Raw genomic sequence first — 14,066 nt, 5'->3', positions numbered from 1 at the left:
CTTTTTCTTTGGGATGGTTTTGGTTGCTACCTGTTGTACAATGTTGCAAACCTCCGTCCATAGTTCTTCAGGCACTCTGTCTATCAGATCTAATTCCTTAAATCTATTTGTCACCTCTACTGTATATTCAACAGGGATATGATTTAATTCATACCTGAGTGGCCTAGTGCTTTTCCCTACTTTCTTCAGTTTAAGACTAAACTTTGCAATGAGAAGCTCATGGTCTGAGCTGCAGTCAGCTCCTGGTCTTGTTTTTACTGACTGTATAGAGCTCCTCCATCTTTGGCTGCAGAGCACATAGTCAATCTGATTTCTTTTTTTTTAATATATTCAATTTTATTTTCCCATTTCTTCCACAAACAAGTCAACAAATATATCGCCGTACATAAATACATACACATAAGTTTGGGTGCTGCTCGTCCATTTCCCCTTTCACCGTATCCACCCTCCTTCTCTCTCTTCCCTCTTCTCTACTTTCTCTCTCCCTTTCTCCTTTCTTTCCTACTTCCCTCTTCTTCCTCTCCTCTCCTCTTTCCCTCACCACTCCCCTCCCATTTCTCCCCATTTCTTCTCCTTTTTCCCTCCAACCTTCCTACTTCCTTCCCCCTCCTCTACTCTGTTCCCTCTCTCCTCTCCTTTCTTCCCTCCCATTCCTCCTCCAATACAGTTCAGGGGTGATGTCCGAGCAGCTCCTCTCCTTGGATTTTCAATGTCTATATTAGGTATGATAATATCCTTATCTTCTCATTTTTCTTCCATCTAAATTAGTGTTAGCTGTCTTTTAAGCATATTCTCTTTTTCACCCACTCATAAAATTTTCCCCAAATTTCATAATACTCTGACTCTGTCTTATCTTTAATTATCATTGTTAATCTATTCATTTTCGCACATTCCATTATTTTCCTGATCACCTCTTCTTCTGGAGGAGCTTTCAGTGCCTTCCAGTTTTGTGCAAACACAATCCAAGCTGCAGTGGTTATATGAATAATCAAATATGTGTTCTCTTTGCTATATTTCTCTGGTAAAATACCCAACAGGAATATTTCTGGTCTTAATTCTATACATTGTATCATCTTTTCTATCCATGATTTGATTATGTTCCAATAGGTTTTAGCTTCTGCACACGTCCACCACATATGATAGAAAGAGCCTGGTATTTGATGGCATTTCCAACATTTCATAGATCTGTCCTTAAACATTTTAACTAGTCTTTCTGGAGACATATGCCATCTGTAGAACATCTTGTACATATTTTCTTTATACGCTGTCACCATTGTCAATTTATAGTTTCTTTCCCACAATTGCTGCCATCTACCTAATTCAATCATATATCCAAAATTTCTTGCCCATTTTATCATTGATAGTCAATCTGCTTTCTGTGTTGACCGTCTGGTGATGTCCATGTGTAGAGCCGTCTCTTGGGTTGTTGGAAAAGAGTGTTTGCTATGACCAACATATTCTCTTGACAAAATTCTGTCAGCCTGTGCCCTGCTTCATTTTGTACTCCAAGGTCAAACTTGCCTGTTATTCCAGTTATCTTTTGGCTTCCTACTTTAGCATTCCAATCCCCCATGATGATAAGGACATCATTTTTTGGTGTTAGTCCTATAAGGTGCTGTAGGGCTTCATAGAACCGGTCAATTTCATCCTCTTCAGCACCGGTGGTTGGGGCATAGACTTGGACTACTGTGATATTGAATGGTTTGCCTTGGATTCGAACTGAGATCATTCTGTCATTTTGGGGACTGTATCCCAGTATTGCTTTTCCTACTCTTTTATTGACTATGAAGGCTACTCCATTTCTTCTGAGGGATTCTTGCCCGCAGTGTTATACCTGATGGTCATCTGAATTAAATTCACCCATTCCTGTCCATTTTAGTTCGCTGATTCCTAAGATGTCGATGTTCAGTCTTGTCATCTCTTGTTTGACCATGTCCAGCTTTCCTTGATTCATGGATGTTACATTCCAGGTTCCTATGGAAAATAAATCTTTACAGCATCGGACTTTCCTTTCACCACCAGACACATCCACAGCTGAGCGTCCTTTCGGCTTTGGCCCAGTCACTTCATTCTTTCTGGTGCTACTAGTACTAGCCCTCTGCTCTTCCCCAGTAGCATATTGGATGCCTTCCGATCTGAGTGGCTCATCTTCCAGTGTCATATTGTTTTGCCTTTTAGTACTGTCCATAGAGTTTTCATGGCAAAGATACTGGAGTGGGTTGCCATTTCCTTCTCCACTGGATCACGTTTTGTCAGAACTCTCTGCTATGACCTGTCCGTCTTGGGTGGCCCTGCATGGCATAGATCATAGCTTCATTGAATTACGCAAGCCCCTTTGCCACGACAAGGCAGTAATCCATGAAGGGGGAAAATTCTCTACCAGCATTTTAAAGCAGCAGAAGTTAAAATCTGTCAGATTTGGTACTTTCTGGACACAAGAAATGAAAGGCAGGGTTTTTCTATGTTAAAAAGGGAAAGGAAAAAGTAAATGATTTAGCAATGTTACATTTTTTATAAGGAAGGAGACCTTTTTTAAAAAAAATCACTTCAAGACTGATTAAATTATGAATAGGAATATGACTAGAAATATTCTAAAAATAGAATAAATTAAATGAAAAGTACATCTAATCATTTCTAGGAGGTATTTGATTTCTCTTAAGAGTTTAGAAAATGACCAGTTAAACTGAATGCTGTAACTCCCAGGTGAAGTACAAATGTGTATGGAGCAGGAGAGATGTGAAGTGTTCCAATAATTCAAGTAGCTGGCAGAAGTAATTGTGTACACACTCCATGCTACTTCACATATATTTCAGGAACTAAATTATATATCGCATATGTATGCATGGCTAGTCATAATTAATAGTCACTGAGTTCAATCCTGAGTACTATATCTAAGACAAATGGAAAGTCCACTATGGCATAAGGCCAGGTTACTTGCTGGACAAACTTTTCCCTATTGTTTATGCCCATACCACCAGATCTAGTAGCATGCTCCAGATCCCTTCTACTAATAAATGTCAACTTGTAGGACCCCAGACTCCTGCCTTTCCATTGCTGCCATACGGAACAGATTCTCTGTAGTGCCATAGTGATTGATATGCAGTATTGCAGGCTAACTCAGTGCTCACTGCCAGGAGTTCGAATCCGACTGGCTCAAAGGATGACTCAAGCTTCCATCATTCCGAGGTCAGTAAAATGAGGGCCCAGGTGGTTGGGGGTAATATGCTGACTCTGTAAACCACTTACAGAGTAATGTAAAGCACTGTGAAGTGGTACGCACCCACAGAGAGGGCCTCCTCAGGGTGCCACCGGTCCAAGAATGCTGACTGGTGGCCCCCAGGGGGAGGGCGTTCTCTGTGGGCGCACTGGATTTATGGAACCACCTTCCGGGCGAGCTCCGGACGGCGCCTGATCTCCGCTTCTTCCGGCGCAATCTTAAAACCCACCTTTTTGAACAAGCCGGCCTGACCTGATGGGATGGGGTTGGGTTTTATAAATTGGCCTTAACTTTTAATCTGTACTAATTTATTACAGGCATCACTGTTTAATTACTTTTTAATAATTTTTAATTTTTGTATCTTGTTTTTATTATGTATTGCCCTGTTCACCGCCCTGAGTCCTTCGGGAGAAGGGCGGTATACAAATTAAATTAATAAATAAATAATATAAGTCTAAGTGCTATTGCTATAGCTATCTCCCCAAGAGATTGGCCCCATCCTGGTTAGCCTTCACAAGAGACTTGGCTCTTTCCCCAGGCATTTGGGTCAGGGGCAGATGAATTCTGCTACTATTGAAAGTGGAGTGGGGTTACATTTGGTAGGTTTGTTTGATTTAATCTTGTAAACTGGCCAGAATTACTTGTGTGAGATGGACAGCTCCATAAACTATATAAATGGATGGATGGATGGAAGGGATAGATGCATAAATAAGTAAATAAGATTGTAGAAAACTACCTCAGATGTTAAATAGTTTTTGATGGCAGAATCCTCAACTTTCCTGTGCAAGAGCACTGGCCTAAGGTGTGCGTGCTTTTCAGCATCAGAACAAAGCACTGACCACATCTTTCATTATCTTATGGAAGGAATTGAGATGCAAAATCCAAAAATAGTTGCAGAGAGTAGATATTAAATTTCAGTCAAATAAAAAAAAATAACTTAAGAGGGCAGAAAAGGAAACTGAACAAATCCAGAAGCCCAGCTTCTCGTCTCCCACTGAAGAGAAATTTGTATTGTCAAATAAAATGACACTCTTCGAAGAAAAATTATTATTATTATTATTATTATTATTGTTGTTGTTGTTGTTGTTATATTTTTATCTCATATACATGGGATAACTGAAGTCAGGGTGGTGAACATACCTAATACTTCTTCTTCCTCATTTCCCCACAACAACTATCCTATGAGGTGAATTGAGCTGAAAGGGAGTGCCTGGCCCAAAATCACCCAGCCATTTTTTTCAGGCCTAGGGGAGGCCTAGACTCACCAGCTCCTACTTTCTAGACCAGCAACTTAGCCACTACCCCAAACTCATCCAAGTTTGAGAAACAACAACTAGAAAATTACATGTTTGGTAAAACAATTTTAAATAAAGAACACAAGAACTTCAAAAAAAAGGAGTAATGCTGTGAAATAGGTACAGTAGGTATGAAGCTGAATCAATAAAGCAGGAGACTGATGTATCTATAACAGTCCCATTAAGGTAAATAGGTAGAGGAAAATAAAAAGCAGGAGTTTCCATGGAAGCTGAAAAACGTAACAGATAAAAGCCTACAACGATCGTGTGTGATGTCCCTTCCCTTCCTTTCAAACGTATGGCACTAAAAGTTCAAGAATTCAAAACCTAATGGGGAAAGTTGCTTATATAGCAACAGATCTAAAATATAATTCAGACTAAGACTGCAGAATGTTGCTAGTTGATAAAGACAAGAGACTTGTACACTAAGGTACCAAAACAAGAAAACTGCGAAGTTAAATAACTAACAAAATCAGGGGGGAAAGGATGGAATGGCTCAGAAATGATTCATTTCGGATTTTCCTAAGTACAAAGGCTCTGCTTCTACATACCGGTAGATTTTCATTCTCTCTTATGGGTTTCTTTAGACAAGAGACACACAGACAGACAAGATATAATGCCAACATTATGCAGGGCATACATATTCAGATACTGTATATTTATGTTACATAATATTAAGTGGAGAAAACAATATTCAGTTACTATGGAGTTTGGAATCAAGCAGATGTAACTATTTTGAAATGGGGAAAAAAGTGTCTGTGTGGGAAGCTCAAGCTTGGCAACTCTAGCCATAATTAACCTTGATAGCCCTGCTAAGAAATGTGAATCACTTGCATCTAATCTACACAGAATACTTAAGAAGAGAAATATTCAAATTATCTCCCATCAAGATTCTCTAGACAATCTTTTTTTTCAAAAGAAAAAAAATCTGGGGTGCTAAAGTTGTATTTGCAGAGTTGAAGGGGTGGAAATGTTGCCCACGTTGCTCTTTTTTCCTCCATGTTTACTAAAAAAAATTATTACAACATGCAGTTATGTTAAAATATATGATTTGTTGGCAAGTATGAAAGAGCTGTCAAAATCAACTTTTTAAGAAGACCTTAAAGGTAAAGGTAAAGGTTCCCCCGCACGTGTGTGCTAGTCGATTCCGACTCTAGGGGCCGGTGCTCATCTCCGTTTCAAAGCCGAAGAGCCAGCGCTTGTCCGAGGACGTCTCCGGTCATGTGGCCGGCATGACTAGATGCCAAAGGCGCACGGAGCGCTGTTACCTTCCCACCGTAGTGGTCCCTATTTTTCTACTTGCATTTTTTACGTGCTTTCGAACTGCTAGGTTGGCAGCAGCTGGGACGAGTAACAGGCGCTCACTCTGTTACGCGGCACTCGGGATTCGACCCGCCAAACTGCCGACCTTCCAATCGACATGTCATCTGCCAAAATTGGTACCCTTGCATAGTACCCATGGTGACAGAAGAAATGTCCTAATTGCATAAGGTATGTCTATTCTTCTTATTGGTATTACTTCTTTGCAAGTATTTAGTCTATACAATTTATTGGAAAAGAAAATGCTGCTATTCAAATGGTTCAATATATTCGGAATTTCACCTGGTTTCATTTATCTAGAAATGAGATAAAGCATTCTTTTAAGCTAACTGTGCTGAGGCATTATATCCAAACATAGGAAATACTGATTTATTTATGATTAGTTAGAATAATTCAGGGTCAATATAATTTTAGAACGTGTCTCAATCTCTACAGGAAAAAACAACAGCAATCTGAATTCAAATGTCAAGATCCTGTGTTTACTTTAAAACCAGAAATGAAAACATTTATCTCATCTGCTGTAAAAACTAAGGTGAGGGGAATGCTCGCTCCCTAGAGGCTAAAATGGGCAATCTGAAACTTGAGCCGGCCACGAACAAGGAGTGTATATCGGAGGTGGTGACCCTTTGAGAGCTGGATACAACAAAATTTCATTTTGAGGTATGCCGATTGGTGTACATTCAAAGTGACAATAAAGTTGTTTGTTTGTTTTGTTTGTTTGTTAGGACATGCAGGTTTATTCACCCAGCAGGAAAAAAAGCTTGTTTTCATCATATATTTTTTAAAAAAAGTAGATTACAAATTCAGGGATCACTGGGTATTAAGCCCAGCAAATGGTAATATTTATATCCCCCCATCAACTCACCCGCTGCTTAGATATTCAGTTCGGTGCATCCATTCTTTCTGGACCAATGCATAATATTCGGCTTAAATTATTAAACTTTATAATCACTCTTAGGGAAGACAAGCGAGCCACAACTTCTAGAGAAGAAAGGGCAGTCTGAAGAGAGCTCCACAGAAAGAAGAGCTAACAACCGGAGCAGAATGAAGACACTGCAAATAGACCAGCATGTTTAATTCCTTTACGTGCAAAGGGAAAACTTGACATTGCCCACCAGTGTTCCAGGGAACTGCTCCTCATAAAGAGACCACAAAACCCAGCCTCCAGAGGATTTGTAGCTCTAAGAGATGAGGGGGTTATCCTTCTTACTAGGAGCATGGTGGCTCGAGTGGTTGCAGAGCTGGGCAGGAGGTTAGCAGACTCATGTTTGAGACTGTCGTGGGGCAGGGTTGAGCTCTCGTCCTTCACTCCAGCTCCTGCCGGGCACACGAAAGGAGCCCCCAGCTGGGCATCCCCAGGGCAACGGTGATGTCACCAATTAATCCTTTCAAACTGGAAGTGCCTTGGTGTTTCTGACATGAGTGCAAAAAGCCATCTTATTCAAACCACAGCCAGTGTCTTCAAATGGAGACTGAGTTTTCATATTTCCTTTTTTAAAAATCACTTTCAAAAATGTTAACTGTTTTTCCGCTTTTCTGAAGCTTTGGATCAAAAAGTCTGAAAACACGGGGACGGGGGGGTTAGCTACAAGTTTAAGAATGTACATATACATATACGTGTACATGTACAGGTACATATTGATTTGGAAAAGTTTTACAGGAACTAAGGATCCAGATAAAATAAGATTTTGGAATTAACTATAAAGAACCTTTCTGGTGGGTTTGCAGATGTGTGCTAAGTAGTCCACTACAGAGGTGTGTATAATCCTTTTTATCAACTTGACATTTGTTAGGGGACTGATTGAAAAATCAGGATTTAACGCATAAATGAAGCAAGCCAAACTCTGAGGGAAAGGAAAAAAGGATCATTTCAAGGAGGTTTAAAGGTGAATGTCGAAGGACTTTCTCTTTGACTTAACAATTGGATATTTGTGTGTATTGAAAACCTACCAGTGGTTATCATACCTTTGAAAATCCCAAAGTGTCATTTTCTGTATTTGAGGGATATTACCTTTTCAAATCACCTGTAGCTCTTATTTGGATATGCATCTCCTGATTACAGGCTGTGAGAATGCTTGTCAGGTCTATCATCTAAACTAGCTTTTGATTGCTCCCATCAATTCTTGTTCTCAGAAATATTATCATACACACGTGTTGCTCACTGTCAGGCTGAAATCATATTTTATCTGACTAAAAGAGTAGAGCAAATCTATTATTCATTTGAAGGAAGGGAAATTATTTGTTCTGACTGCCAGCTGTTAGGTATCTCCAATCCTGATTGTGGCCTGGTTTATGACTCTCATTCTGCCTTCTTGTTGCGTTTGTGTCCACCCTGAAAATTGCATTACCATACTTTTTGTCAGGTTATGCTCTGCAACTGCAAATCTATTCTGAGAATATGAATTTACTGGAATTCTGATCATGTTGCTGATCATGAGAATGACTCTGCCTGAAATTTCAACACAATGTACAGTATGTGTAATAGTCTGACTCCAAAGTGACCTGCCATGTATTTTGGACTGTTTGGACTTTGACAGTCCTTGTTTTTGTAGTTCCTGCTGGAAGAGGTTAATGATGATCTGGCAAATAAAGTGCGAGTGGAGAAAATCACAAGCATGCTGAACAATGGAACACTTTAAATATAGGATAAGATGGAAGCGGGCAGCCTTTTGGCAACAGTGATCATGTTGTGTCCTTTTCTGCTCCAAGAAGTTAATTCAGCTGCTTACAGGTTTTTTCTTTATTCTTTATTGGCCGTGTGTGATTTAATGCACAAGGAATGTGTCTCCGGTGCATAAGCTCTTAGTGTGCATACAAGCAACAAGTGATAAATCATGATCATAATCATAAAATATAATCATTCTAAATCATAAGATACAACACTCAGTGATAGTCATAGGATACTAAATAAGCAAACAACACAAATCATAATAGGTTACTAAATAAAGCCAATCAACATAAATCATGAGATACAAACAATAACGTTGTAGTCATAAGAAGCTAAGGAAATAGGAAAGATGAAAAGATGAGAAGGATAATGGGTAATACAGCCCGACTAGGTGGTTTGAGGATTTTTCTCTCCTGTTGGGACTGATGTGCTTGCCTCTCCTTTTTGTCAACACCAAGACAATAGTTGCTTGCCTGACTCCTTTCAGCAAGAAACCCAAAAGACCAAATTCTGTTGTGGTTGTATAGCTCTTGAATGCAGAAGGAGAAAGGGGGTGACTGCAGAATGGTTTTTGAGCCTCATGTGAAATATCAGCGGCAAGAGCAGTATGTTAAGCAACAGTGATAAGACTGCTTTGAAGGCCCTGATGGAGTTGTGAGGATGCTACCGGCAGTTGTGGTAGGGGCCAAAAAGAGTGAGGGAAGGGGGGCTTTAAGAATTGGTCCAAGGGCCAGAGGTTTGCTCACATCTGCTGTAGGAGCTGATATCCAGTATCTTCATAAATTGGAGTTAGCAGTTCATAATTTGAAAATATTCAATGTTCCCATTAAAATAGATATGGGATAATGCATGGAAACAGAAGGCTTAATTTATTTCTGATTTTGTCTATCATGATTGTGATGTAATTTCTCCTGTGATGTAATCATTCTCTATGCCATTTTCTCAGTATAATCTCTTTCCCCTTGAGGATACTAAGGAAACAATAACTACAATTTATGTGCATGTGGACATAAGATGTAAGAATACGTTAGGTGTTTAGGGAGCTAAAATGAGGAGCTTTGGGATCTGCCGTAGCTATTAAGCCACAATTTCTTTCTCAATTGTAGTGTCTTCTCATATAGGCTTCATACATTTAAGCAGCCAATCATCTCTTCTGTTATAAGGAATATTTCTTAGTTTAATTTTCAAATCCTTCTGTGTATTTAGATAAAGAGGGCTCAGGAAGTTGTACAATTAGATTAATTCTTTCTGGGCCAGCAACTTCCCTCTTAGAATTATATCTTCATGGAAGAAATGAGATATTATTGCCTACGTGGCACTTTTAAATTTCCTTGAATCACTAGATAATACATATTCTGGTAGAAAACTGCGGTGTTCTTAAAATATATTCACATTTTATATTATCTGCATCTCCAAATCTCTCTAGCAATAATAATCTTATTCATTTTAATCTTCTTCAAACAAAAGGAATAAATGCAGCATGTCAGTCTAGCTGATGATCAAATGGCATGCAAATGTAATGGACAAGTATAAAATGTTCAAGAGTTTAAATTTCCTCAATTACATAACATAATAAGCTGTTCAATTAACTAGAAAACAAAGGAGCATAATGATGGAATGTTTAATACTTCTGCTGGTTTTTCACTTTTCATGTCTCAGAAATACCTTAGGTATATGCTATTACACTGCATCCATCCTGATATTTGTAGGATACAATTAGAGATTCTAGTTTTTGCATAGCATAAAACAATCATGTTTTGAGTAACGTCTGTGGACCCTGACCAAAATGTGCTTGAATTGTCAAGTAGTCTTCCTATTGTTACCATGGAACGGTGTTTTCTGTACCAGCCTGCTACCGGCCCTGCAGAAAAGGCAGGGACAACCCCTTTACAAACGGCAAGAGACTGGAATTACGCCAGCCAAATTTATTCACATAAAACAGAGCAAGACAAGACACCAACCATAAAACACGAGCTAAGAAGCAGGAACAATCCAAGCGGTTGCCTTCAGCAAACCAGCCCTCCCACACATTCCCCTTAAATACAGTTCAGGGCGTGGCCTCTCTGTGCCTCCTTCCAAGGTGCCCCATTGCCTTCCTCTGTTTACTCCTGACTGACTGCCTCCTGCGTCGGGCGTCCTTGAACAGGGCCAGCTGTGGGTCATCTTCATCCACGCTGTCAGGCTCACACAGCTGGGTCTGCATCGTGACCAGATGAGAGGGGCCTTGCTGGGGGCTCTCATCAAGCTGTCCAATCCCCTCAGCAAGCTCTTCAACACCCCCCTCCTCCTCCTCTGAGTCGTCCAACCCAACTGCCGAACCCACAGGCTGACCCTGAATCACAACACGGTGCATGAAGTGCAGCACAGATATGACTAATGGACATAGACTACAATTTCTCTATCTTATTCAAGAGCATCATGTGAAAACTTTGTTTGACCAGAGGCATGATGGGTATCACCTCAACTAGTGCTATTTTCTTTACTTTTTCTTTCCTCGTGTCTTTAACTTCTTTGGCATAATATTTTGGCTTAATAATTTAGTACTGTTTCCTTCCAAAGGAAATAGTGTGATGAATGCATATGTAAACTGTGCTTTTATGTATCTCTTGAGTATTTTGGCAAAAAACATTCTCAAGTCTCAATACCCAAAGGACAGTAGCAATTCAGAATTTATGCCATATGTGCATTGTTCCCTGTGCAGGACCATAAAATTTCAAGAAAAACATGGGAATCATCTATTCTCAAAACAAAATTTCTACTGACAGTGATTTTTGCTCTCTATGGAAGAGCATCTCCCCATTTATAATTCTGGCTAAATGTAAAATCTGCATCCCAATGATTAAATGGAAGAGAAAACAAATGTGTAATTGAAAAGGGCTTAGAAGCATTTAATATATTACTTTCAATGGTTAGCAAGCGAGTGAATGAAATACATCCCAAATGACTATATTAGCTATGACTATATTAGTGCCACAATCCTCAAATTACAGATTATTTCATGCTGGAACAATGCTATCATCAAGAACATTTCAGGAGAAAGATGAAACAGCTTGAATAGTAAAACAATTGCACCTATGTCAGAGTCAGTGACCAGGGTATTTAATACAGTTAATCTTTATTAGCAGCACTTCTGTTTCCAGCTATGTTAGCGCTACTGCGCTTTGATGATAACCTTATGCTCAGTTCTCATCAGCTTTGTCTAACTTTTCTAAGGGAGAAGATTTTTGTCTTTTGTGATAATAAAATAATCAAATTGTAGAGTTGGAAAGGAACGTATGGAACACCTATCTCACTACTCTGAAATGTGCAGGAAAACCGATTAAGCCATCCCTAAGACATGGTTGCCCAATCCCTTTTAATCCCCCCCCCAATAGACTACAGAATCATTTGGAGTGGTGTGGCTGCAACAAATCATCAACTTCATCAAACATCACAACTCACATTGGGAAAAACTGCCTACTAGAAGGAACAAAAATGAAGAAAGTAAATATGGAAAAATACTTGCAAAAAATGCATACAATATGCATGTTATACAGACAGCATTATTTTTAACGATGCAAACTAATATTAAAATGGAATGGAATGTACTCTTGCTTGCAGATAAGCCAGAACTGTAGATAACTAAACATAATTCTCCATTCCTGTAATCATTGCATAGCACAGAATAGCAAACCATCTTTGATTTGGTACACTATTGTACAGAACTTACCTTCACAAATTAAATTAAATTAAATCTAGGGAGCTGCAATTTATAATCTGACCATGGAAAATAGTCTTTCTTTCTTTCTTTCTTTCTTTCTTTCTTTCTTTCTTTCTTTCTTTCTTTCTTTCTTTCTTTCTCTCTCCCTCCCTCCCTCCCTCCCTCCCTCCCTCCCTCCCTCCCTTCCTTCCTTCCTTCCTTCCTTCCTTCCTTCCTTCCTTCCTTCCTTCCATATTTTTATAGATATTTGTTCTGAATAAATATTTATTTTTAAACATAGTTTGCTATGCAGTGATTACAGAAATGGAGAATTATGTTTAGTTATCTACAATTCTGGCTTATTTGCCAGCAGGAGTACATTCCATTCTGTTTTAATATCAGTTTGCATTATTTAAAATAAAGCTGTCTATATAATATATGCATACTGTATGCATTTTTGCAAGTATTTTTCCATATTTACTTTCTTCATTTTGTTCCTTCTAGTAGGCAGTTTTCCCCAAAGTGTTATTTTTTGTCATTTTTTCCCTTTAGACTGCACTGTTTTTGTATTTATTCATTAAGCGGTGAACTGCAGCATCAATTTCAGAAGATGGCAAAAATAGAAAAATAATGGCATTTTGCCTGTAAATCAATTTGGGAAGTGTGAAACCATTTTGTTTCCATTTAATTCACTTTCCCCTTTAAACAGTTCCAGTTTTGCAGAACACTGAAAACCTTTGAGAAGGTGTGTTTTGTTTTTTTACCAATTTTTTTTAAGTACAAGTATACAGAGAAGGAAGGTGGGGGGGATATGAATTGTGGATATCTCAACCACAGAAAAATTAGCTATTAAAAACAAAAATCCATTAACAACCCAAAATATTCAGCTTTGGAAAAGATGGGATAAAGAATCTTTTAGTCTCGAGTTTTCCCACTTCAGTTAAAACCCCAGGACTCAGTTTGCACTTTTTTCTCATGAAAAGAAGAAGAACATTCCTGCTTCTATCATCATTTCCTCTAATTTCTCCCTCAAATAATATTGCTGACTTGATCCTTTCATCCTGTTTCTTTATAGAAAGTATTGGAATGTGTTTTTTTTTCTTTAAGGTGTTGTATTTCTTTTTTCATGGCATTGTACTCATATGAGGTCTAAAGCACTTCTCCAAATTATTTTCAAAACATTCAGGGCCCTAATAAACCAATGGAATTGCTGAATTAAACCAGCCGATATGATGAGGTTAGAAAACATAGAGCATGGCATTTTTCCACAGTTCCTCTACCGAACGTGGCCCAGGATTTATAGATGCAGCATTATCCCAATTACATTTTTGAGAAATGTTTTCAATTGCTGCATAATCCAGAGTATTATCCTTCCAGTGGAGCAGCTTTCAAATGAATAGTTATGGCAATTGTGACTTTATTTTCTAAGTCACAATTGCCATAGCTATTCATTTGAAAGCTGCTCCAGACAATAGCAATAGCAAAAGCTGCTCCAGACAATAGCAATATCTGGAAGGCAGGATCAAATTTCACAGACAATTTGATCTTTCAGTTAAAGAGACCTGAGCACTGCGCAATGGGGTGAGCTCCCCTTTCTTGCCCCAGCTCCTGCCCACCTAGCAGTTCAAAAGCAAGCAAATGTGAGTAGATTAATAGGTACCACTTTGATGGGAAGGCAACAGTGTTTCGTGTGCCTCGATGTATAGTCATGCTGGTCATATGATCACAGAAGTGCCTTCCAACAAGGCTGGCTCCCTTGGCTAAGAGATGGAGATAAGCCCCACCCCCTAGAGTCACACACGACTGGAGAGGGGAAATCTTTACCTTTACGGTCTTTTTAGTCAAGGAACTGCCACCAGACTTCTGTTGTTGTTGTTTCTAGCACCT

The sequence above is a fragment of the Vipera berus genome (genome assembly GCF_964194415.1).
Source record: "Vipera berus genome assembly, chromosome: 1".
Taxonomy (NCBI): Eukaryota; Metazoa; Chordata; class Lepidosauria; order Squamata; family Viperidae; genus Vipera; species Vipera berus.
This window is presented reverse-complemented; position numbering follows the sequence as displayed.